At 34.8% G+C, this 23,115-nt stretch overlaps 1 long non-coding RNA gene across 1 annotated transcript; it reads right to left on the reverse strand.

Moving 5' to 3' along the window:
* Positions 1-14,333: 14,333 nt before the first annotated feature.
* Positions 14,334-17,933, reverse strand: LOC137408805 (uncharacterized). Its single transcript, XR_010980135.1, has 2 exons — positions 17,853-17,933; positions 14,334-14,654 (listed from the first exon to the last, which is right to left on the reverse strand). It is a non-coding gene; the product is annotated as an uncharacterized lncRNA (long non-coding RNA).
* Between the last annotated feature and the right edge of the window lie 5,182 nt (positions 17,934-23,115).

Consider the following 23,115-nt stretch of genomic DNA (forward strand, 5'->3'; position numbering starts at 1 on the left):
ATTTTGTTTTAGTTTTAGACTATCTGTATACTAGCATGTTTCAAGATTAAAATTGTAATTATAACGCTCTGAAGAAAAATATTCTAGCCAGGGCACTTAGACTGATTTCTAAACTTTTACAATCACTTCAAATGTAAGTAGATGTAAGTAATTGTAAGTAGATGTAAGTCCTGCACTTACATCTACTTACATGTAAGTACACGTACTTGCATGAAAGTAAATGTAAGTACATGTAAGTACATGTATTGCATAAAAGTAGTTGTAAGTAGATGTACTTACATGTAATTGATTGAAAGTAGATGTAAGTACATGTAAGTACATTTAAGAACATGTAGGAGCCCTAATACAAGTGACATACTTGTATAGTACATTGTACGTATATACAATATTGAAATCCATAAAAGATTAATACGAACTGAATGCCGAATCATGACTAGGGTGATAATAAAAGCCAATCATGATACATACTTTAACCAATCAGCATTAGGATAGCAAAATGACAAAAAACACTCATTGGCTATTCTCTATATATGAAGGAGAGGTGGCCAAATTCCATTCAATAGTAAAAAGTGGTCTTTAACATTTATTGTAGGAGATTTAACTTTATCGCTGGCATCAGCCACCACATCGCTAGGGACTTTTATATTGTGTGCGTGTGCGCTCTGTATTCAAACCATAGCGACAAGACAAACAGAGTGTTGTCATTCGTATGCAAATGAAAGCTACAAACAGTTCGCGACACAGCAGACGCTATAGCTGAGCCGTCAAGTAGGAGCGGGATAAGCTATGTAAAACAATAGGCTCGCTTGTAGCAGCCACGCCCATCGTCTAGCAGCCACGCCCATTGTCTAGCAGCCACGCCCATTGTCTAGCAGCCACGCCCATCGTCTAGCCACATAAAATGTTTAGACTATATATATAGGCTACGCTCGCTGTGGGTGGGCATAGCTAAGCCTTGCTTGAATAGTCCTAATAACCTAAACAGGAAACCCTCCAATCAAAACTCGATACTAAATTCACTTTTTGATTCAACTCTATCTATCAAATTATTGCCTCAACAATTTTAGATAAAAAAGAAACCAATCAGCAAAATTGTTGAATACTGGCAAAAATACAGAAAGGTTATTGATTCGTTGGTACTGATTTCTGTAAGGTGGTTGCAAACGAACCAATAAGCTTTCAATTAAAGGTCAATATTTCTACTAACCTGTTTCACTTCTCCTCACTGCTTTCATCTCACTTGGCCTGTAACTACAGCTCAGTTTTTCTTATCCCTTGTTCGACTGATTGTGAATCATTAATCCTGAGGTGGTCACGCTCGCTTGAGCGCGCTTCAGTAACTGAGTCAATGTTAGGAAATAGAAAGAGCCGGAGTTGTTTTTTAAATAGGTCTGGGATTTCCCAGAAAGTCTTAGAAATTATTGCAATGCGCATTGGCATGTTCTATTGCATGTTCTATACAGGAAACAACCTAAAACTGCGAGCAAAGTTGATGAGATGAGCGAAGGGAAAGTTATTTTCAGCACTCTGTATCATTAGCTCACAATAATTTATCATATTATCTACAGTTCTCATGTGATAAAATAGTGTGAGCTAATAAGATAGATTGACGAAAACAATTTTTTTCTCCGCTCATCCTGTCAACTTTGCTTGCAATTTCAGATTGTTTTCTGCATAGAACTAATTTGCTTGTGCTATACAAATCCTTACTGCAATCAAGCTGTGACTTATTTAAGATTGAGAAGTAATTACATATCTGTTGTTTAATGTAGCCAACTAGACTGCTAACCTGTAGATCAGTTGATGGTTTGAAACTTCAGAAATTCTTTGCTGTGCAAAAACAAGTCTCATATAGTTACTTCGTGTTTTGTTCCCTAAGTGCTTTGTTAGAGACATCGGTAAACCTATTGAGGTCAGCATTGGAAGCACAGCGAGCCCAAGCTGTTAACGCAACCTGTTTCACTTCTCCTCACTGCTTTCATCTCACTTGGCCTGTAACTACAGCTCAGTTTTTCTTATCCCTTGTTCGACTGATTGTGAATCATTAATCCTGAGGTGGTCACGCTCGCTTGAGCGCGCTTCAGTAACTGAGTCAATGTTAGGAAATAGAAAGAGCCGGAGTTGTTTTTTAAATAGGTCTGGGATTTCCCAGAAAGTCTTAGAAATTATTGCAATGCGCATTGGCATGTTCTATTGCATGTTCTATACAGGAAACAACCTAAAACTGCGAGCAAAGTTGATGAGATGAGCGAAGGGAAAGTTATTTTCAGCACTCTGTATCATTAGCTCACAATAATTTATCATATTATCTACAGTTCTCATGTGATAAAATAGTGTGAGCTAATAAGATAGATTGACGAAAACAATTTTTTTCTCCGCTCATCCTGTCAACTTTGCTTGCAATTTCAGATTGTTTTCTGCATAGAACTAATTTGCTTGTGCTATACAAATCCTTACTGCAATCAAGCTGTGACTTATTTAAGATTGAGAAGTAATTACATATCTGTTGTTTAATGTAGCCAACTAGACTGCTAACCTGTAGATCAGTTGATGGTTTGAAACTTCAGAAATTCTTTGCTGTGCAAAAACAAGTCTCATATAGTTACTTCGTGTTTTGTTCCCTAAGTGCTTTGTTAGAGACATCGGTAAACCTATTGAGGTCAGCATTGGAAGCACAGCGAGCCCAAGCTGTTAACGCAACCTGTTTCACTTCTCCTCACTGCTTTCATCTCACTTGGCCTGTAACTACAGCTCAGTTTTTCTTATCCCTTGTTCGACTGATTGTGAATCATTAATCCTGAGGTGGTCACGCTCGCTTGAGCGCGCTTCAGTAACTGAGTCAATGTTAGGAAATAGAAAGAGCCGGAGTTGTTTTTTAAATAGGTCTGGGATTTCCCAGAAAGTCTTAGAAATTATTGCAATGCGCATTGGCATGTTCTATTGCATGTTCTATACAGGAAACAACCTAAAACTGCGAGCAAAGTTGATGAGATGAGCGAAGGGAAAGTTATTTTCAGCACTCTGTATCATTAGCTCACAATAATTTATCATATTATCTACAGTTCTCATGTGATAAAATAGTGTGAGCTAATAAGATAGATTGACGAAAACAATTTTTTTCTCCGCTCATCCTGTCAACTTTGCTTGCAATTTCAGATTGTTTTCTGCATAGAACTAATTTGCTTGTGCTATACAAATCCTTACTGCAATCAAGCTGTGACTTATTTAAGATTGAGAAGTAATTACATATCTGTTGTTTAATGTAGCCAACTAGACTGCTAACCTGTAGATCAGTTGATGGTTTGAAACTTCAGAAATTCTTTGCTGTGCAAAAACAAGTCTCATATAGTTACTTCGTGTTTTGTTCCCTAAGTGCTTTGTTAGAGACATCGGTAAACCTATTGAGGTCAGCATTGGAAGCACAGCGAGCCCAAGCTGTTAACGCACGAGTGATTATTAAATGCTTCTAATAGAACTTAAACCCATGACATTCAGCTTGGCAGTTCACCACTTTACAACTGGGTCAATCAACGGTTTTGCAAATTTTTTGAAATATATAATCATGCCAAGGTACTACTAGTTTAGGACAACATCAATATGTTAAAAAAACTAATCATTTAGTTAAATATAGTAGATGGAAGAGTGAGCTGTAGTTTTAAGTATAAGTAAAGTTGTAATCAAACATCAATATAAAATTTCAAATTTCATACTTCAAACTTTAAATATTTGAAAAATTAGTGTAAAACAAATAAATTAATTGTAAATAGGAACAAACGAGATGTTGCGCAACGAGATGTGGTGAAACTGGGGTCTATGTGCACAGTAGCTGAGCTGTGTCAGAACATCATACTGTTAAGTTAAGTGGATCTGAAGCCATGTCTGTGAGTCTGGTTGGTGCCTCTGGCAGGCCTCTTGCCATTACTGCAAATTATCGTTCTCCTTCACTGGACACTGGTGGATTTCTTGTTGATTTTGTATCTTATCTTCATTCCCTCTCTAAACATGATCATATCATTGTGGGAGACATAAACATAAATATCCTTAACAATGAAAGTTCTAGTTACATTGATATTTTTCATCGGTACAATTTTAGAAATTTAATAGATATTCTAACTCAAGTTACCTCTACTTCTAAGACATGTATTGATCACATTCTCGGTAACTTTGAATCAAATGATATAGTGTGTGGTACTATTACTGAAGACACCTTTGACCACTTTTCAAATTTTGCAATCTTTTAAGATAAAAACTGTGAGATAACTCCCGAAATATCAAAGCAATGTTTCAAAAATACAAATTCATATAATCTAGAAAGTATATTTAAAAATGTAAAATGGAACCTTGTATATGATGCAAGAAATGTGAATGAAGCGTATGATAATTTTGTAAAAATATCACTGAAAGTTTTTGATAGAATTGCTCCCTTCAAGAATCAGAAACAAAAAAGCTGTGTTAATAATTATATGATGAACGGATGGTTTACAGGTAATATTAAAACTGAGATAAGAAAAAAATATTCACTTTTCAAGAAATATATTTTGTTTTCTTTTAGTTCAAAGCTTAAAAAGGCGTACATTGTTCAAAGAATTAAGGTCAGTACACTCATTACAAAAACCGAATGTATGTTTTATGAAAAGCTAATAGTTGAATCTTCCAATTCTGCTGAGACATGGAAAGTGGTTTAGCAAGCTAGTGGAATGAAAGCTGTCGAAGACAACAAAATTGTTAAGTTGCTTTCAGATAGCAATGATGAAATCATAACAAACCAACTACGGATAGCAAATAAATTTAATAATTATTTTACCCAGATAGGACCTCAGCTCGCTAAATCTTTTCCTGAAAGCCAACTCGACTTCCCTTCAATTAGGTCTAAAAGCTTTCCGGAATTTAAATTATGTCATGTAGACGAAAGTGTTGTTAATAACACTTTAACTGGTTTAAATGTTTTAGCGGTGTAGCGGTCTAACTGGTTTAGCGGGAATCAAATCCAGTAGGATTGGATTTGATTCCCTCTAAGCTTGTTAAAATTTGTGCACTCTACCCTAGGACACTTATGTATTCGCGGCATCTAACTTTCGCGTTTTCGCGGTGTCATCCTCTCGCTAAAGTTTCATGTGCGAAACTAAACTATCATAATAAATGAGCAAAAAAGCGAAACTAAATAGCTTTGTTCATTGATACTGTAGAATGGAATTTTATAACGACATTTATTTTAACGTTTTTAACGACCACCATAGCATCGTTAAAATATAAACCAACAAAATAATCTGACTGTCAAAATTTATTACGTTATTATTTTGCAATTAATTATGATTATTTTCTCATTAAGAATGATTTATAATGATAGGAATTTGATGTCAATGCACACAGCATTAGTAGCGTTATCCGTGTGCTGGAGACATCAATCAATGCAGTGAGCACCGTATGTTGAAATAAAATAAGACACACTGACACTCGCACTACAACACAAGCAGCATGGCTCTGGAAAGGTTTGGATTCACCACTGACACCTCTTCAATAACTTGTAATTTTTTTTAGATTTGTTTTGTTTCAAGTGATGTGACTGTCGAGACGTTTTAAAATTAAAATAGGCAAAACATGACCGCAGTTAAAACGCTCAGAAAAAAGACATCTTTTTCTTTTGAGCGTTTTAACAAAGATCAATTTTGCGGATTTTATTTTAAGTTCATTCGGAGGCTTTTACGCTTTCGATGGGACACGGCCAAGCGAGTGTTTGATAAAACTTAATCTTCTGCAAACCTTTATAAAAGTCGTTAACAAAAATATTTTGCCTCTGATGATGATAATAATGATGCCTAAGAATTACTAGAAGTTGATGTTTGTCTCTATGGCTTGGAATGAAGTGATATTCTACAGCGATAAAAACCGTGTCCATGGCCGTTCGGCAAATAAATTTTCGAATAAATGATGTTGAGGTCGAGTTATCTGAAGGAATTTATCATTGCGTTGGAACTGACCAAACTAATCCGTTTGAGTTGACCTTGTGTTTGAGATGAAATGTTACATTTTATCTGAGGGCGAGTTATCCAAGTTGGACTGTACTAACTGTAAAAAATTCCCAAAAAGTTGGGGCGGCTCAGCCGGCCAGCTGCCCCAGTGAAAACGGGCCTGTTGATAGTCCAAGAAACATATGGCAGCAAGCGATCAAATTGCATTATCGACCTTGCCCACACCATTCTACCTGCGGTTCACAATTACACACTAGTTGCAAATTGAAATTTTTTTTATCGGTGAACTGAACCTGAGGAACCTAATTGTTTGTTCCACTGCATTTATTTTCACATCACTATATTTTCGCACTCATCAGAGCTGCGAAATTAAGTTGCTTCGAAATTTTACTCTGTGAGCTACTCACGAAACTAAATACTAGCGAAATATAAGTGTCCTAGGGTACCTTGCATTACCCTTAACCTATATAATAAACATGGCAATTAACACTGGCACTTTTTCTGCTAACATGAAAATTGCAAAGGTACTACCGTTGTTTAAAGAAGGATCAAAAATGGTCTCTAGAAATTAAAGACCTATATCAATTCTACCAGTTTTTTCAAAATTTTTTGAGAAAGTCGTGAACGTTTAGGTGCAGAATCATTTGGTAACACACAGCATAATAACCAAACATCAATATGCGTTTCATAAAGGGAAAGGCACACATAACGCTCTAATAGATTATTCAAATCAGTCTTTTTCTGCTTTAAATTGAAAAAACCTTGTCCGAGGTATTTTTATCGACTTTTCGAAGGCTTTCGACACCATAAATCACTCTATTTTGCTTCAAAAACTCACAGCTTATAATTTTTCATGTAGCACTGTCTAACTATTTAAAAGTTACCTTTCTGATAGAACTCAGTTAGTATATCCAAATAAATCTACTCTATCAGAATCACAACAAATTGAATGTGGGGTTCCACAAGTTGTATCCTCGGCCCTACATTTTTTCTTCTCTATATAAATGATTTAATTTATTATTCAAAACCCTTCTCTACTATTTAGTTTGCTGATGATACAAATCTGTTTTTTACTGACAAGAAATTAAATGATAATATCCATGAAATCAATTCAACTTTAGAGTTCAAAACTGGTGTACTGCAAACAAACTAGTTCTTAACATTGATAAAACAAATTTTATAATAATCAAAAACCATTAAAATTAATTCGAACTTGGCCAAAATATAAGTATCAATGGTAAGCGAATAAATAATGTTACAAATGTGAAATTCTTAGGAGTAGTTATTGACAACTCATTAAGCTGGTCTTCTCATATTGATTATTTGAGAAGTCATCTGCATAAAAATTTGGGTATAATTTTCAAAGCCTCAGAAATTTTTCTAACTCACGTTTTGGTATTGCTTTATAACAGCTTAATAAACAGTAAACTAATTTATTGTTTAGAAGCATGGGACAATGCTGCAGAGTGTCATTTAAATAAAATATTTCTGATTCAAAAGCGTCTAATGCGAATAATCTTCCATAAAAAATTCAAAGACCACACAGTCGATCTGTTCAAAAAGGCTAATGTTCTTCCAATTAAAGAGTTATACAAACTTCGTTTCGGTATTCTCGTTCATTCATCATTCTACTCTGACACTCATGTTCAACAACACTCCTATGCTACTAATTATTTTTCTTATGCCTTACCTTACCAAAGTCTACATCTACAGCTGAACATCGACAGGCAACTTACCAGTTGTCCAGTATTTGGAATGACTTACCAATATCGATCGGGTACATTGAAAATTCAAATAGTTTTAGGATTGCTTTAAGAGGCATCTGCTTGACTCATTGGGATGGCTTTAGGTATTAATATGTGAAAATTTTTGCATTAAAAAAATTGTCAACTCGAGCCCTGCACCTTGATTATCTCTGCTACTGTGCACGTGGGCCTTCATCACTCCCTATCGTATTATGATTGCTTATTCATATATGTATATTTATTTAGTTTATGTCTCTGTGTGCGTCTGTTTTTATGATGAAAATAAACAAACAACAACAACAACAACAAAACACTATACACTGTAGTAAGAAATTGTTAAAATAAAATTAGAAAAAGAAATTGATTTGGAGCTTTAGGAGAATTCTACGATCAAATTCTTAGAAGTTAATTTGGATAGATACCTGGTATAAGATGCACACAATGATAAGCTAAATTTCATTATTATTTCATTCAAGCTCATTTTATTATTTAAAAAAATTAATATAACAAAACCATCTAATGCGCATAATCTTTTGTAAACCATTACTGATTTCATCTCAGTGCCTGTTTGTTCAGATTTTTGTTTATTTGTTATATTTCACATTTAATCATGACATAACAAGATTATAGTAAACTAAGGTGCAATGTGGGCCCATATGTGCAGTAGCATGGCTATTCGAGGCGCAGAGCCTGAGTTAACAGACGAGAATGATTGTCAATGAAGAAAAAACATGGTTATCTAAGCAATAGAAATTGGAGCATATCTATCCCAGAGAGTCTAGCAAGTACTGCTTCAAAGCAGCTCTAAAACCATCATGACTACTGATTTTTCTTAGCAAAATTGGCAAGGGATTCCATGCTGATGACACACAATAAGCAACCCGTCTATGGCCACCAGTAGAAGAGGAGGGTGGAAGTGGTAATGAAAATAAGGAATGACGAGTGTTATAATGGTTTGACAAGTTGGTTTGGGATTTAAATTGTATGTAGACTAAAAGACACATTCTTAGTTGGTGTAGTTGCGGTATAGGCAAAACATGAGATCTTTTAAACAAAGGAGGTGACGGAAAAGAAACGTTTTTATAATATATTATTCTAAGCAATCGCTTTTGGATTACTAAAATTTTGTTTAAGTAGCTCATTGGATCCCTCCTCCATGCTTCCAAGCAATAAACCATTTTTTTGTTAATTAGAGTATTGTATAAAAGCAAAAGGGGAATTTCTGGCAGGATTAACGAGGCTTGGTAAATAAGTCCCAAACTTTTTTGCAGTTGTTTCCTCAATAGTTCTATGTGTCTTGACCAGTTTAGTGTACTATCTATTGTAACGTCTAAAAATTTTATGCTATCTGTCATTAGTATGTTTTGTCCATTCATGGAAATGTTTTCTGTTAATCGAAATTTATTCTGTGGATTTTTAATAACTATGAAATTAGTCTTGTCAACATTCAATGTTAGCTTCTTTTGGTAACACCAATTTTTTATGACATTTAATTCTTTGCCAATTATAGTTATATCTTTATTCACATTTTTAGCAATATAAAATAAGTTACTATCATCAGCAAACAAAATAGCTTCAAATTTATCAGTAGCCTACTCTTTACAAAATCATTTATATATAACAAAAATAGTGTTGGTCCAAGGATGGATCCTTGGGGGTACTCCACATTTAATTACCAAAGGTGGGGATATTTTTTGAGATGTTATAACACTTTGAAGATGAGTTAATAGAAAATTTTGAATTAATATTAAACTCGAATGAGAAAATTTTATTTGCTTAAGCTTATTTATCAAAATAGAGTGATCTATGGTATCAAAAGACTTTGAGAAGTCAATGAAAATACCTAAAACAGATAGACTATGGTTTAAAGCTGGGAGCGTATTGTTAGTGAATTCTCTCAATGCTTCACGAGTTCCTTTCCCTGTGATATGTGATAAAATGCTAATATAAAAGGTCTTGAACCTGCATTGATATTATTTGCAACAATCTGATCTAGCTAAAGTTATCTCCATGAAAATGCTCTGTGTAATTATTCTACTAATTCTTTTGTATCTTTTGATTGTATCGATTTTGTTTACATAAGTTTCTTAACCTTTTGATTCAAATATTATTTATTACAATAAAGACTTGCATTACATAACTTAGACATCATTGAACTGTTGCTGCAGCCTCTGATATAAAAATCCAATTCTTAACTCACGAGATTGTTTTATGCGCACCTTAAAACGAGCACGCGTTTTTTACCTTTCTCTTTTACTCTTCCAGCTGCAAATGTTTTAGAGAAAACCTGGTAGCATCATAAGGTAACACCTACAATACCTGGTAGCATCATAAGGTAACACCTACAATACCTGGTAGCATCATAAGGTAACACCCACAATACCTGGTAGCATCATAAGGTAACACCCACAATACCTGGTAGCATCATAAGGTAACACCCACAATACCTGGTAGCATCATAAGGTAACACCCACAATACCTGGTAGCATCATAAGGTAACACCCACAATTTTCGCCAGTGAGTAAATTTAACTAGATTTTCATCGCTAAGAATTTTAGCATTACAAAACTTTCCTTCCGGTTTTCACCATGTTGTTATATAGTTTGTCTGTGAAATGTTTGTATGTGCCACATTACCTTTTTGTCAGTTGTTATAGAATTCCACTAATCGGCTTGTGCATAAATTTTGTTGAGTGTCTTTCAAACGATTTTTTTTTCGCACTGATAAAAAATTTGAAAAATTGCCCATAAAAGTTAGCTAATGCCAGAAGTCATTTCCTTGAAACCTTTTAGAGCATGCTCTGTGTCCATAAAAAACTATAAATCAATCTCAACTGCTACAGTTTGTGGGCATAGCTCAATACTACTTACATTAGGAGAAGGTAAATTTAGACATTCGTCTGACTGTCCAGCGCTGTAATGTTATCACCAACTCCTTGCGTTATTTGACTTCTGTACCGTCCTACAAGCCAGTGCTAATCTGGAATCTTATCTTAAAGGTTGACTTGTAACAAAATTCACATTACAGTTATTTGGTATCAGATGATTCACCATGTCTTACTCTGCTGTGTTGTAAGTGCAAGATATGTGGAAATGTGATTACAAGCTCTTAAAAGCTCAAAAACGAACAGTTGCTCGCAACCATCACAAAACTGCCGTAGATCGGAATCGGAATCGGAACATTTGGTTGTGGTTTTGTCACGTAATGTTCTGACGTAAATTGAAAGGTCAATTAAAAGCTCAATATAAATTTTCTCATAGCAGTAGTTTATGACAAACACTTCGGGTTTTACCGGAAAGCCCTTATTAAATATAGATGCTCGCTACTTTACAGTTTCGCTTCAGTTTAGACGAATCATCTAGTCGTAATCTGATCATGTGACCCATACTTCCTGCCAAACCGCGCGAATAATTTCTGCAGCATTTTTCTACTATCACAGGCGACCAACAGGCTCGTCATGTTTATTAGAAGAAGATATCCACTCCTTCGAGCTAAGGTTAAAGAATTAAACAATTTTTTATGGTAGGTTTTGAGATATCATTGCTCAAAGTGACAGCATTACAATGATGATGAAATAGATGCATAAAACAATAGACATGATTTTATTGAATGCGAGGAGTATATTTGTGAAAATATTTTGACGATTGAGGTTGCATGAAAGTGTAAACAGAAGCCATCGTTTTCAACCACATCCCATTTGATCCGTTTTGGAAAAGGATTCCAAATTACGGCGTTTTTGTCATGGCTGCAGTTAACTGTTTGTTTTTGAGCTTTTAAGAGGTTGTAATCACATTTCCACATATTTTGCACCTACAACACAGCAGAGTAAGATATGGTGAATCTTTTGATACCTAATAACGGTAATGTGAATTTTGTTGCAAGTCAACCTTTAGGTTTGCTTTTCAATGAGCAATAGAGCATGTTCAATCACAAAAGTAAATTATTGTTGTTACGGCTGTTTGGTTCACCGGTTTACTAAAAAACTTTTAGTTGAACAAAATGCATTATCATCATTATTATCATCACGACTTTGTTAAAAATCAACTTACAAAAAGCTTTAATAGATTCTATTAGAAAGTATTGATATTTTTTATCATTTGCGATTGTTGTGATGTTTGAGATGATCTGACTGCCTGGATGTTTCAAGGGTAAAGACGATAAAACTTGATTGCGGTTAAAGTGCTCTGATCAATCAAAGGTGTGATTATGACGTCGATAGTTGCAAAGTGACTGACAGAATAGCGATGTGTAATGCTGCAACTTAACCACAATAGCTGATACTAACTATAGCAATGATAGTAACTAATGACGTCATTTTACACATATTATTCTTCTGAACATTTTAACAGTAATCGGTTTTGTTGGTTTTAATCTTAAAATAATATCCTGGCAGTGAAATCACTTTAAACATCAAAAAATATCCAAAATATTAGTAATTTCTGATAAAATCTGCAAAAATTCTGTGCAAGTTCATTTTTAAGTCATAATTCAGGGTTTTAAGAGCTTCAAGATGGCCAAATATTTGTTATGCATAGAAATTCTACCACCATTGTATTTATGCTGTGTTGTGATTGAAATACTTTTTGAGTGCTCCTTTCTAGAACATATAAGTTTGTTACAAGCGGCTGTGTATCACAATAAACCAACTGCATTACTGTTGCAGCAGTCCAAAGGTCAGCACATTTTTTATCTATATTGCACAACTTTTGCTTTAAATATTTTAAAAACAGTACATTAAAAACTTTAAATTTAAGCTGCACTCAAATTAACTCTTTTTTACTTGAAACCCAAATATGTTTTTTACTTTTTTTAATAAATATGCTTTTTATTTACTTTATGCAGTCAAATAAACTTACCTCTTTATTTACCTGCAGAAAGTGGATCTTCAGCAGCAGCAAAATCTGCTGCTGAATCTGCTGCAGATCTGCAGCAAAAATGGAAGCATTTAAACGCACAGTAAGAGGTGAAAAAGCAAAATGTAAAAGCGGTTATGACACAAATCAAAAAGTGGAAATTTTCATATTGCATAACATACTTTAGGTTCACATACCTCACTTTCTTTTAGGGCACAATAACTTTCTACAGCATGTGAATGGAAGCTGTTGGAAGTTTTCTTAACAAAATGTAAATTGTAGGTAGTTTGCACACTGTCATTGAAATTAACTGGAGCTGAAATGAAATTTCTAGCAGCAGGTTTAACAGACCGGCAGCACTTGGAGAAATAAACCAACTCATATATGTCAGAGGTCAGAGATCAGCAAATAAACCTTTTAAAATGACTACCAAGTATTTTGCAGAAAAATCATATTTTTAAGTATTTTGGCCCCTGATAGCTTATTACAGCTAAACTGGTAATTGCTTATGGTAATTGCTAAACAGTTAGCCTGTGTTCTAAAGGTTTCAACTTCGTTTGATGACCCAGGGCATGATAAACTAGAAATTGCTCCTGTAAAATCGTAAATGTAAATAGTCCTTCCTAACTTCAAGCTTTTTTGTATTTTTCTACTCTAGGCTTTGTAGAGTGCATTCACAATTTGTTATGCCAACATTGTAAAATTGTTTCTCGAAAAAAATTTCGATGTCCTAATAAATAGAAATATCCAGTAATAAAAGTTTGTATATTGCCTTGGTCAGTCAAGCTCAAAAACCAAATTTCCTTTTGTGACTTTTAATAAATTCTTATTGTGAAATGTTATGGAGTGCTAACTTTGCATCAAGTTGGTCTGGAACCACAGACACATGAGCAGCACTAATGATGACCCAAGTGTTACAGTTGTTAAATATTCACAAAAAAGCATTTCAATGACTCCATACAGTCTCAAAGAAATATTTACTCTAATCTTTAAAATATGTGGAAAACACTTACATATATTTCAAAAGAAAACAATTTTTGGTTCAAATTGGTTTGAGATCATAGGATGCTAGGCAATTTCCTCAATAAATAACTCTATATTGCTTCATAAATCTATATTGTAAAATAAATAATATATATTATGAGCTAATGGTTAAAAATAAAATACTTGTTTTAGTTTATAGTTTCATTAGTCCCAACTATTTTTTGAATACATAATTCGTGATAATTAATACATCAGTGTTGTTTTTATGTGAGATATTCAATTACTGGAGTTGTCTCATATTACAAGAGTTGCTATGCTAAGACAATTCTTAAGGACGAAAGTTTGCATAGGCCACTGAGGCCATGAATTATGCCAAACTTTTTACATCTGAGAGCGATTTCATTTCAAAGTCTCAGTGTAACTTAAATGTCATGCAGTTAGGTTTAGTCGGTTGTTGACCACATCAGGATAAAAATTACACCATTAGATTGAGTCCGTTTGATTAAGTCAATTACTGCTATTATTATTATTAAGAAGTTTTATCATCCTTTTGTGAAAATGAGAGTGAGATGAGCAGGTTTTTCAAACCATAATTGAGACAGCATTGGTAAGGCAGCATGGGTAAGGCAGCATCGATAAGGCAGCAATGGTAAGGCAGCATAAGTGTTAAGGCATAACATGTACTTGAATGTGTTGTGTTCTAGACTCTTGCGTAACTTGCAATTTTTATGAGCAACAATGATGAGATATTTTAATGAAATATACACATGAGAAACATCATATATAATACATTCAATTGTTTATTTGTTTACTCATTTGGTAGCTAATAATATCTCAGTAATGTGCAATGATAAAATCATTTAGTTCCATCCTGATTTAAAGAGTATTTGCGGATTCCTATAATGAAATGTCTCGTTATAGTCCGTGTCTCAGCTCGTGTCTTCTGCAGGTTTGCTGCTGTTCCGTGAAGCATCTATTTTATCTTTAAGTTTGCTAGCAGCAAATCCTAATACAAATCCCGCTGCCGCTGTAGCGGCGATAGTAGCAAATAAAGCTCCTCCTTCCAGTTTTGTAGCCATGGCTAGATTGAACTTTTTATTGCGCTGCAAATATAAGGAGTTGTCTTGCTTTAAATTTCTGCAATTTGCAGGGTAAAGTAACTACTTTAAGCCAAAGTAAGAGCTTCCAGGCGAAAGCATGCTAGAAAAACATTGAACGACTTCGCTGATAAATCGGCACACACTGATGCTACTAGCTCATTTATGCATATTAAGAGTGCTTGATATTTTCGTCTGCTGTTATTCCCTAATTGGCTTGCTGACCATCAACAGAGTGAGTTCTGAAATGAAATTTGTATTGCACAAAGAGAACATAGTTCAACTTAAAAAAAAATTCAAGTTCAAAATAGGCTCAATCTGTTTAAGTAATAAAATGCCAACAAGAATAAAAATTGTTTTAAAACTCAAGTTAATAAAAATGCAAATTGAATTAGTATAAATTTATATAATAGGCATTAAAATATATGCTAAAAGCTAAAAAAATACACACTTGCAGTTGGCAGAGCATCTGCTGCTACGTTGACACAGGAACATTTTTTGTTTAGTCCATATAGTGCTGCAGCGTTGAGGGCTACTTGACAGCATTTTAAAAATAAGTCTATCTCTTTATCCCAAAATAGAAATGATTATCATTATTTGGTAATGGTTTTGATGTTAGAAAAAAAACAGTTTTGAAGACAAAAGCTGAACGCTAAGATATAAAAGAAGTGGGGGGGGGTGCAAACACAGGCATATGATATACGATGTCAATGCTGGCGATTAGACAATGAGTAAAAGTGAGACAAAGACAAAGTCCATTGGCTATCATCATGTATAAAAAGTTGCTTCGCGACAAGTTTGCTCAACCCAATGCCGCAGATAATATTAACACCAAGTCAAAACAGATTTTACAAATACTGCGAGAGCCCATGGCACATTCCTATGTATATGTCTTAATGTTAGCATGCTTGAAGGTCATGATTGTGTGAGAGATCAAAACGCAGAACATAATGAATAAAAGCACAATTATATGCGCACTTCTTATTATAGTAAATATTTAGACTAGCTTAAGTTACTCAAATTCATTGTGTAAAGAAACTTAACCAATTGCAACCACATTACCTGCCAGAGTTTATAAATTGCTTATTAGTACTCGTGCAGTGCCAGAATTCTGCCAGTGTTCACATATTAGTCAATAATCTTTTTTAATAGCTTGGTTTGTCAAAGAAATTTTTTTCAGGATGTCTTGAACAACCTTAAAGTGACCAGGTTTTATACTATTGTTGTTAATTGGGAATTGAACTACTTTCTTTCAAAACGTTTCGGATCGCATTATAAAATCTGCTCCCTGATGATCAGCAAGCCGCAAGCCAGTCATAACAAAGCAGTTGGCAAAACTATCACCTATTCTTGATCAACAAGGATATGCAAGCGTCAGCTGCTAGTATCAGCCTTAACAAAGCTATAATAAGCTGGATAATTAACAAAATCCATTTAGCTTGCGCATTACAAACTCTTGACCAACAGGAAACAGCCGCAGAGCCATCTGCCAGAGTTTGCTACTTCCAATAATCATAACAAAGAACTGCATCTGCATATCATAAACACAAAAGGCTAATGCATTTAGAAGCTCTTTAGAGACTGGCATCTAGTTGTTAACAAACTATCGCTTAGCTCTTTCAGTTCAGGATCAATAACGTCTAGGAAAGAATTGCTAGATTTTTAGACAAAATTATCACCAAACCAAACATAAAAAACATTTTATTTTGAAGCTGTGCATATCTGATGAGAGTTAATAGTTTTTACTGTTAGATAATTTTGAGTTATTTTTTTTCGTTGACCATACATTTCTTAGATGTGAACTGTGAAACAAATAACTGACCAAAATAAACTTTTATGCAGTCTATTTTGTATTTCAAGGCACCTTTGTTTTGCTGCTTAAATTAGCACTTGTATTCCTGTAACATCACTCTTTATTTTCTTCATTACACATACATTTTTTAAATACTAAATAGAAATGAGATATGAAGCACCAAGCTACCAAAATAAACTTTGATTTTAGGTTTTTGTTGTCTTACACAATGTTGCATCAATTCAAATTTTCATGCAGCAAAATACTGCACAAGAAAACCTTTTTGTTTTCTCAAGGCCATCCAGTTTGCAACTTTCCTCTCTGTATAAGTTATAAGTTTAAAAAAACTAGACTCTTCGCTAGTGTTGGTACATAATGTATTTTGTAACTTCAGCATGGTGGTTCGCCTTACACTTTCTAAATGTAGGCCTACATGCGTAAAACAAAGAAGGTTTTGTCACAAGTCCTTGACTAAAGCTGCAAACAAAGAACTTTATGAATGCTTACAACAAAATCTTTCCATAATGCCAGGCTAAGAAGTGTAACTGAAACAAATCAAGCACTACAAAGACAGTGAATATAGTTTGGCATTCAATATATCACCGGGTGTTTGAAGTTTGAAAATGGATCGATATCAATCAGTGAGATGATATTAATCAGTGAGACTTACTATATAACCTCATTTGTGAAAGTGACACTCTTTAATAGAGTTTACAGTCTTTAATAGAGTTTCTATTAAAGAGTTTACACTAAAAGTGTAAACTCTTTAATAGAATACACAAAGCAGCATCCAGCGAGTTAAAGCTGATAGCCTTTAGACAGGCTAAATCAGGTGGCTGCTCGACAGGCTAAAGCAGGTGGCTATTAGACAGGCCAAAGTAGGAGGATATAATAGCAGATTTCCATGATCTAGAATGGACATCTTTTTAAATATTCATGAGATCCAAATGACAGCTATAGCCTGGGCTTCTTGTATTTAAAATTGACTACTCCGCCAAGAACTACAAATTCCAACTTGGTTTTTGACTGATATGTTCCCGGTCAACCTTTCAATTTATTTGGTAGCATTTTTGAGAAATTAACTCGCCATACTAGCATCAATGAGTATCCTTCCTATATAAACTATGTAAACAGAACAAAACTTACGAACTGAAGGACAAGGACAGTTTTCAAAGAAATATAATGAGTTTTACAAGAAGAAAGTTTCGGTGTAAAAGCCCGCATGCGCGTACATTTGTGTTATCATCAAACATAGGCTAATAAACATAAAGGCAAGTAGATGTAAAAATGAAATCCTAACAAAAACTGCAGCTATAAAACTAGCACAAACCCTCTACATATCTTACATGACCATAGACTTACATGACCATAGACTTACAAATGCAGTGATGGGAAATATTGTCAACACTTACCTTTAGCTAAAGTTTCACTTTTCCTGAGACAAATGCTAGTACAAGAGCAGATATTACTTGCTAGTGCAACCACAAGTAGAGTAGTGCCGGCACATAGACTCAGGGCTTCAGCATCATTTCCTACTAATTGGACAGGCTGATGCGATAGCCCTGCTTGTTAATGCCGGCATCTGAAGATATCGGCTATTGAGATTACAGGCGTATATATGTATTGATTAGTTGCCACATCTGCGTATATAATTAAGGCATACGTGCCTTAGCTCTATCCTAGCTTTAGATTCTAGGACTGTAGACAGTATTTGATTAAGGTGCCATTGCAATTCACATAAGCAGGCACTGGATTAAGGGGGGGGGGTGATAATTTCAAAATGAAGGATGACACCACTGGATTGCCGAAACCCTCAAATACTGCCAAAATGCTGCCATAGCCAGTCTAATTTTATTGTCTTGATAATTGTCATAGCTATTCTTACACGAACACATAAAAAACTTTATAATGGCAATCATTCTATCGAGTACTAAAATATGATGATTGAATTTCATCTACTTCTTTAAACTCTGGTCCAAACTCAAATCAGAAATTTTAGTAATACTTCGAAATCCAATAAAAAGCATGGCTACTTTAAAACCAACAGTGCAAACAAAAGCTTTTGTAATAACGAAAATTGCATCACGCTTTTAATAACAACCATAGACCTATTAACTATACTATTATAATTAATTAATATTAATTAACTATAATGAATTAATAGGTAATGTATTAACTATTAAGTGTAGTTAATAGGTCTATGATAATAACAATAAATTGATATTTTATGCCATGCTTTAAATAATAATTCGCTATTCATATCTCAAATAGCTTGCAGCTTGCCAACTAGTACTTGATAAAATCCCTTCAAATTCTAATAAAGAATTGTTTTTGTTGAGTGGAAAACACTTTTGGTTCATGAAAATCTAAGTCCAATGTAATGTAATTAGTACACTTGCAGTTTAGTGTATCATGAGAGACAGGTGTGCTGATCAACCACCGAGTATATAAATATGGGCACAATAATTTGATAATGTCAGGACGTGATGAAGTGGCATAGATCTACTATGTTGAAAGTTGTGAGTTCAAATCCCATGTAATGCAATCTTTTTCACAACCTCTAACCATTGCTTCAGACAGATGACTCGGTGATCACAGCTCATATAATAGAAAATATTGTTTGTAGCAGGTCTGCAAGTGTTGGTAATACAGCAGAGAGAATGAGAGAGTAAGAGAATATCCTACAGCGCAGACGGAAGATGGTCAGAACATCAGTGTGCTCAGCTGAATATGTTGTGAATTTAAGCCCCATACAAAGCAAGTTTTTTCTCAGATTGACAACTATTCCAAGGTGTTGGAAGATGGTGAGTCTTTTTGTGAGTTTTTGTAAGTCTTTGTAAGCGAGGCTTTGTGTGTCTTTTTACCACTACTGCAAGGATATACATGTTGGGTTCATCAAAACAGGCTTAGGTTTCATACAGAGTGAGCGTATAAACACATTCAATAACTTATTAAATGTGTTATGTTACTATCATAACATATGCTATTATGATTATGTTATTAACCATGTTATGTTATAAGTTCAAAACCCTTGCAGAGCAGTTCTATCTCAGACTAGTACAATTATTCTGAGGTTTCGAAAGGTGGCCAAGAGCTTTGTGTGTCTTTTTACCATTACCACAAGGATATCTGTTTTGTGTTTTATCAAAACATGCCCAGGTTTCACACTGAGTGTATAAATACAAACATTTATGAAATATATGTATTACTGCGTTAAAGTGTCATTCTGAGTCATTTCGTGTCATATTGTGTCAGTTTGTGTCATTCTGTGTCAGTTTGGTTGGGGGTGTGCTCCAGGATTTGGTAAATGTAAACACTGTGCAACAGATCAGAAGAGGGTAAAAAGCACAGCTACATATCAAAACACTGCGAGTTATGAACTTTCTGAGAAGCACAAAAATTTACTCTGCTATTAAATATGTGAGCACATCAAATTTTAATAGATTTTTTAGGAAAGTATAGATATTTTTTATCCTTTAAGATTTTGTTTGTTTAGGTAATCTGACTGCCAGGATGTTTCAAGATTAATATTAATAAAATTTGATTGCAGTTAAAGCGCTCAGAAGAGAAAGACGTTCCAAACTTTCCCAAAATTACGCCAATAGACGCGCTTCCTGTTCTGTTTTGATTATTGTTTAGGACTATTGATCAAAGTCCACCATCATATTGACCAAAGTCCAATCTGCTGATCTAGCAGTGTAATATCTACACTATGTCAATCTTGAATGTTAAACGCTCGGCAAATATGATTGTGATCTGACAGAGATTATTGATAAAAGCATTTTACATAAACTAAGAAAAGCTTGTGTCTTTTCCAAGCCTGACAAGAAATTTATTTTTCTTGTACAAACATGCAACTAATAAGCGTTGGCATTTTAGATCAAAGGTCAACAGTCTGGTAGTAGCTGATAGCTGCTTCCATAAGAGCTAATGAAGTTGTGATAACAGGACAACGACATTTTTCTATCAAAATTGCAACACTTTGAAAACCATTAATCAAGATATGTCTGTCAGTTGAATTTAAATGGATAATAGAAGCTGGCCTAGTGGTCCAAGAGTCTAAAATTCTGACCTGATCCTGATATCCAACCTTAAACAGCTCTCTGCTTAGGGCTTGTCTCCAGTCACGGAAGTTTTCGTGCCACTGAACTCAGACATGTCCATCCAAGATCACAGAGTCATTGTTTGTACAATAATACTCTTAAAACATGCCCAGCCTCTGCTTGCAGTAAGCTAAAGCCTGGTTCCCATATCGATTGCGAGATCCAGGCAGTAACTCGTGCAGCAAAATGCTTAAGACTCTAGGCTTGGCGGCTTCTGTTCACATATAAAGCTGCATCGCTAATAATTGCATAAAATGTTCGCTCGCCATGCCGTTTTGATAATGGTGACCTTCACTTATACAGTGCATCTTTCGAGAAATATGAACAGCGCTAAACACTTGTGTTGACCGCCGGCAACTACCGGCGGTACTCGGTGGGACCCGGTTTGTAGGCTCACATTTCACTGCAATAGCCTGCAGTGTTGTCACCGAAGCTTGTGGAGTATATGGCAACCAGGCTTTAGCAGACACCATACTCAAACTTTGCTCACACACAAGCTGATAAGCCTATAACTGTAGATATCTACCTACAATTCACACTATATCATCATATGCTGGTGTTAATCACACAATACTTCCGTGATAGTCTATGATAACAATTTTCACAGTATAACAAACCCATCCACATTTTCATCAGCAGATATTCCACTGTATAGCGTCCTCATTATACAATGCAGTTTCAGAAACAATGAAATACCAGTCCCATAGCAACTGTCACAAAAGAAAATATAAACCAAGCAATCAGCGATGACCATTCACTATCGCTGAAGCGGTGTACATCGCACAGACTGTTGTAAACGATCGGCCAACTATTGAGATAGTTTGACAGTTACAATGTTTCCTGACGATATCGAGTTGCCTTAACGATTCTATCAGTTTGTGGATGAATAAACGTGGAGAGAACAATGCCGACTTACGACAACATAGAGACAACCAGTCTTAAGTTGAGCATATGCTTGTTGATGATGCATTAACACTCCGAAGCCTAATCCTCTATATACATGTACAAGTAGGTCCCCTAATCCTAGACCTTACAAGCGCCTTTCAATCAACTGTGAATCACCTAAAATAGCACAACTCCTTCTGAACTGAGTATCATTTTGAAACTCTGACTTGTAGAAACCAAAGAAAAAACCAGAACTCAAATAAGCAATTTTTATTTCACAAATCAGTAAAATAATTGTTGTTTTAAATGCAACTAAAAAAACAATGATCGCAGTACACAGAGTTTTATGGTGTTCAAATTTTTAACGAATAAAAAACAAAACACTAGTTTTAGTGTAAAGCTCTCGGTGATGAAGAGAAAAGGTTTTCTAGTTTCATATATTTTATATCTTTCGTTACCAAAAGTTTCAATCAGCGTGACATTAAAAACAAATTTTCTGTCTTTCATTTCTCAGTTGATCAGAAATGTCCTTAGTACTTTGGCGATATCTAAAAATATGAAAATCAATCGATTTGAAACTTTGGAATTATATTGGAAAAATTTTGCTCAAAACAAACAAAATTTTGTAATCCTACATAAGCTGAAATTGCTCCAGACAAAGCAAAACTACCCAGCCTAGTCTACATAGACGCAAAATCAGATGAGGAGACAATTCCCCAAGTTATCTTGCATCCAACCTTCAAAGTGTAATAGTATTACTCAAGTGCGTGTGACATTTTAATGCTCGTAACTGTGCTCTCGCCAGACAGCCAAGTACAGCCACAGTGGAAATGCGCATAATAAACAAGTAGCCTACATTACACTAAAAAACACAAACTAAATTTAGACTCTGATCACTCCTCGTGGTTGGTAAACCTTGCCCTCTGGCTGGCCAGTCTCTGTTGTCCTGTTATATGCTCTGACACTTGCAACAAGACTGACACACAGGTAATTGATTGCCTATGACACTTATCATTACACCAAGTGTTAACTGCCCCCTTCCTCGACCCAATTTCTTTATAAATAGTCGGCGTTGGTAGATTATTGGTATGAAATACTTACATAATGCTTGCAAATTTTTTATTTGCATTTCTAGACATTTCTTAAGCAATAACGCAATTATCGTATCCTGTTAAAAACTTGAGAGGATAACTCCAAGTTTATGGATGTGCAACAGCTTGAGCAATTGCCATTCACCTATTGGAAGTAGTTTGAGAGGTATTTTATGAAAGCTCAGTAAGTGATGCTGCTTAGTTTGTTGCATCATCATCTCACTGTTGTTCATACTTGAGAAACCAGCCAAATAAACACTGTCATTGTTGATTGCTAGCCAACAAACTGTTACAGGTTCCTTGCATGTCCCGCGGCATGTATTTTGTAGCTGTGCAAAAGTTAGTGAAAAGAATGAAAAATACATTTTTGTTAATGCTCTTTAGATCTTTAGTCAATCTTTGATGGAGTTCAAGATGACCACTCATATGGGCAATACGTGTCACATAGTGAAGGAGATGAAAAAGATAGAGCACCAGGCAATACATGTCACATAGTGAAGGAGATAGAGCACCAGGCAATACATGTCACATGGTGAAGGAGATAGAGCACAAGGTAATATACATCACATAGTGAAGGAGATAGAGCAGAAGGTAAT

This window comes from Watersipora subatra, chromosome 11 (genome assembly GCF_963576615.1).
Source record: "Watersipora subatra chromosome 11, tzWatSuba1.1, whole genome shotgun sequence".
In the NCBI taxonomy this organism is placed as follows: Eukaryota; Metazoa; Bryozoa; class Gymnolaemata; order Cheilostomatida; family Watersiporidae; genus Watersipora; species Watersipora subatra.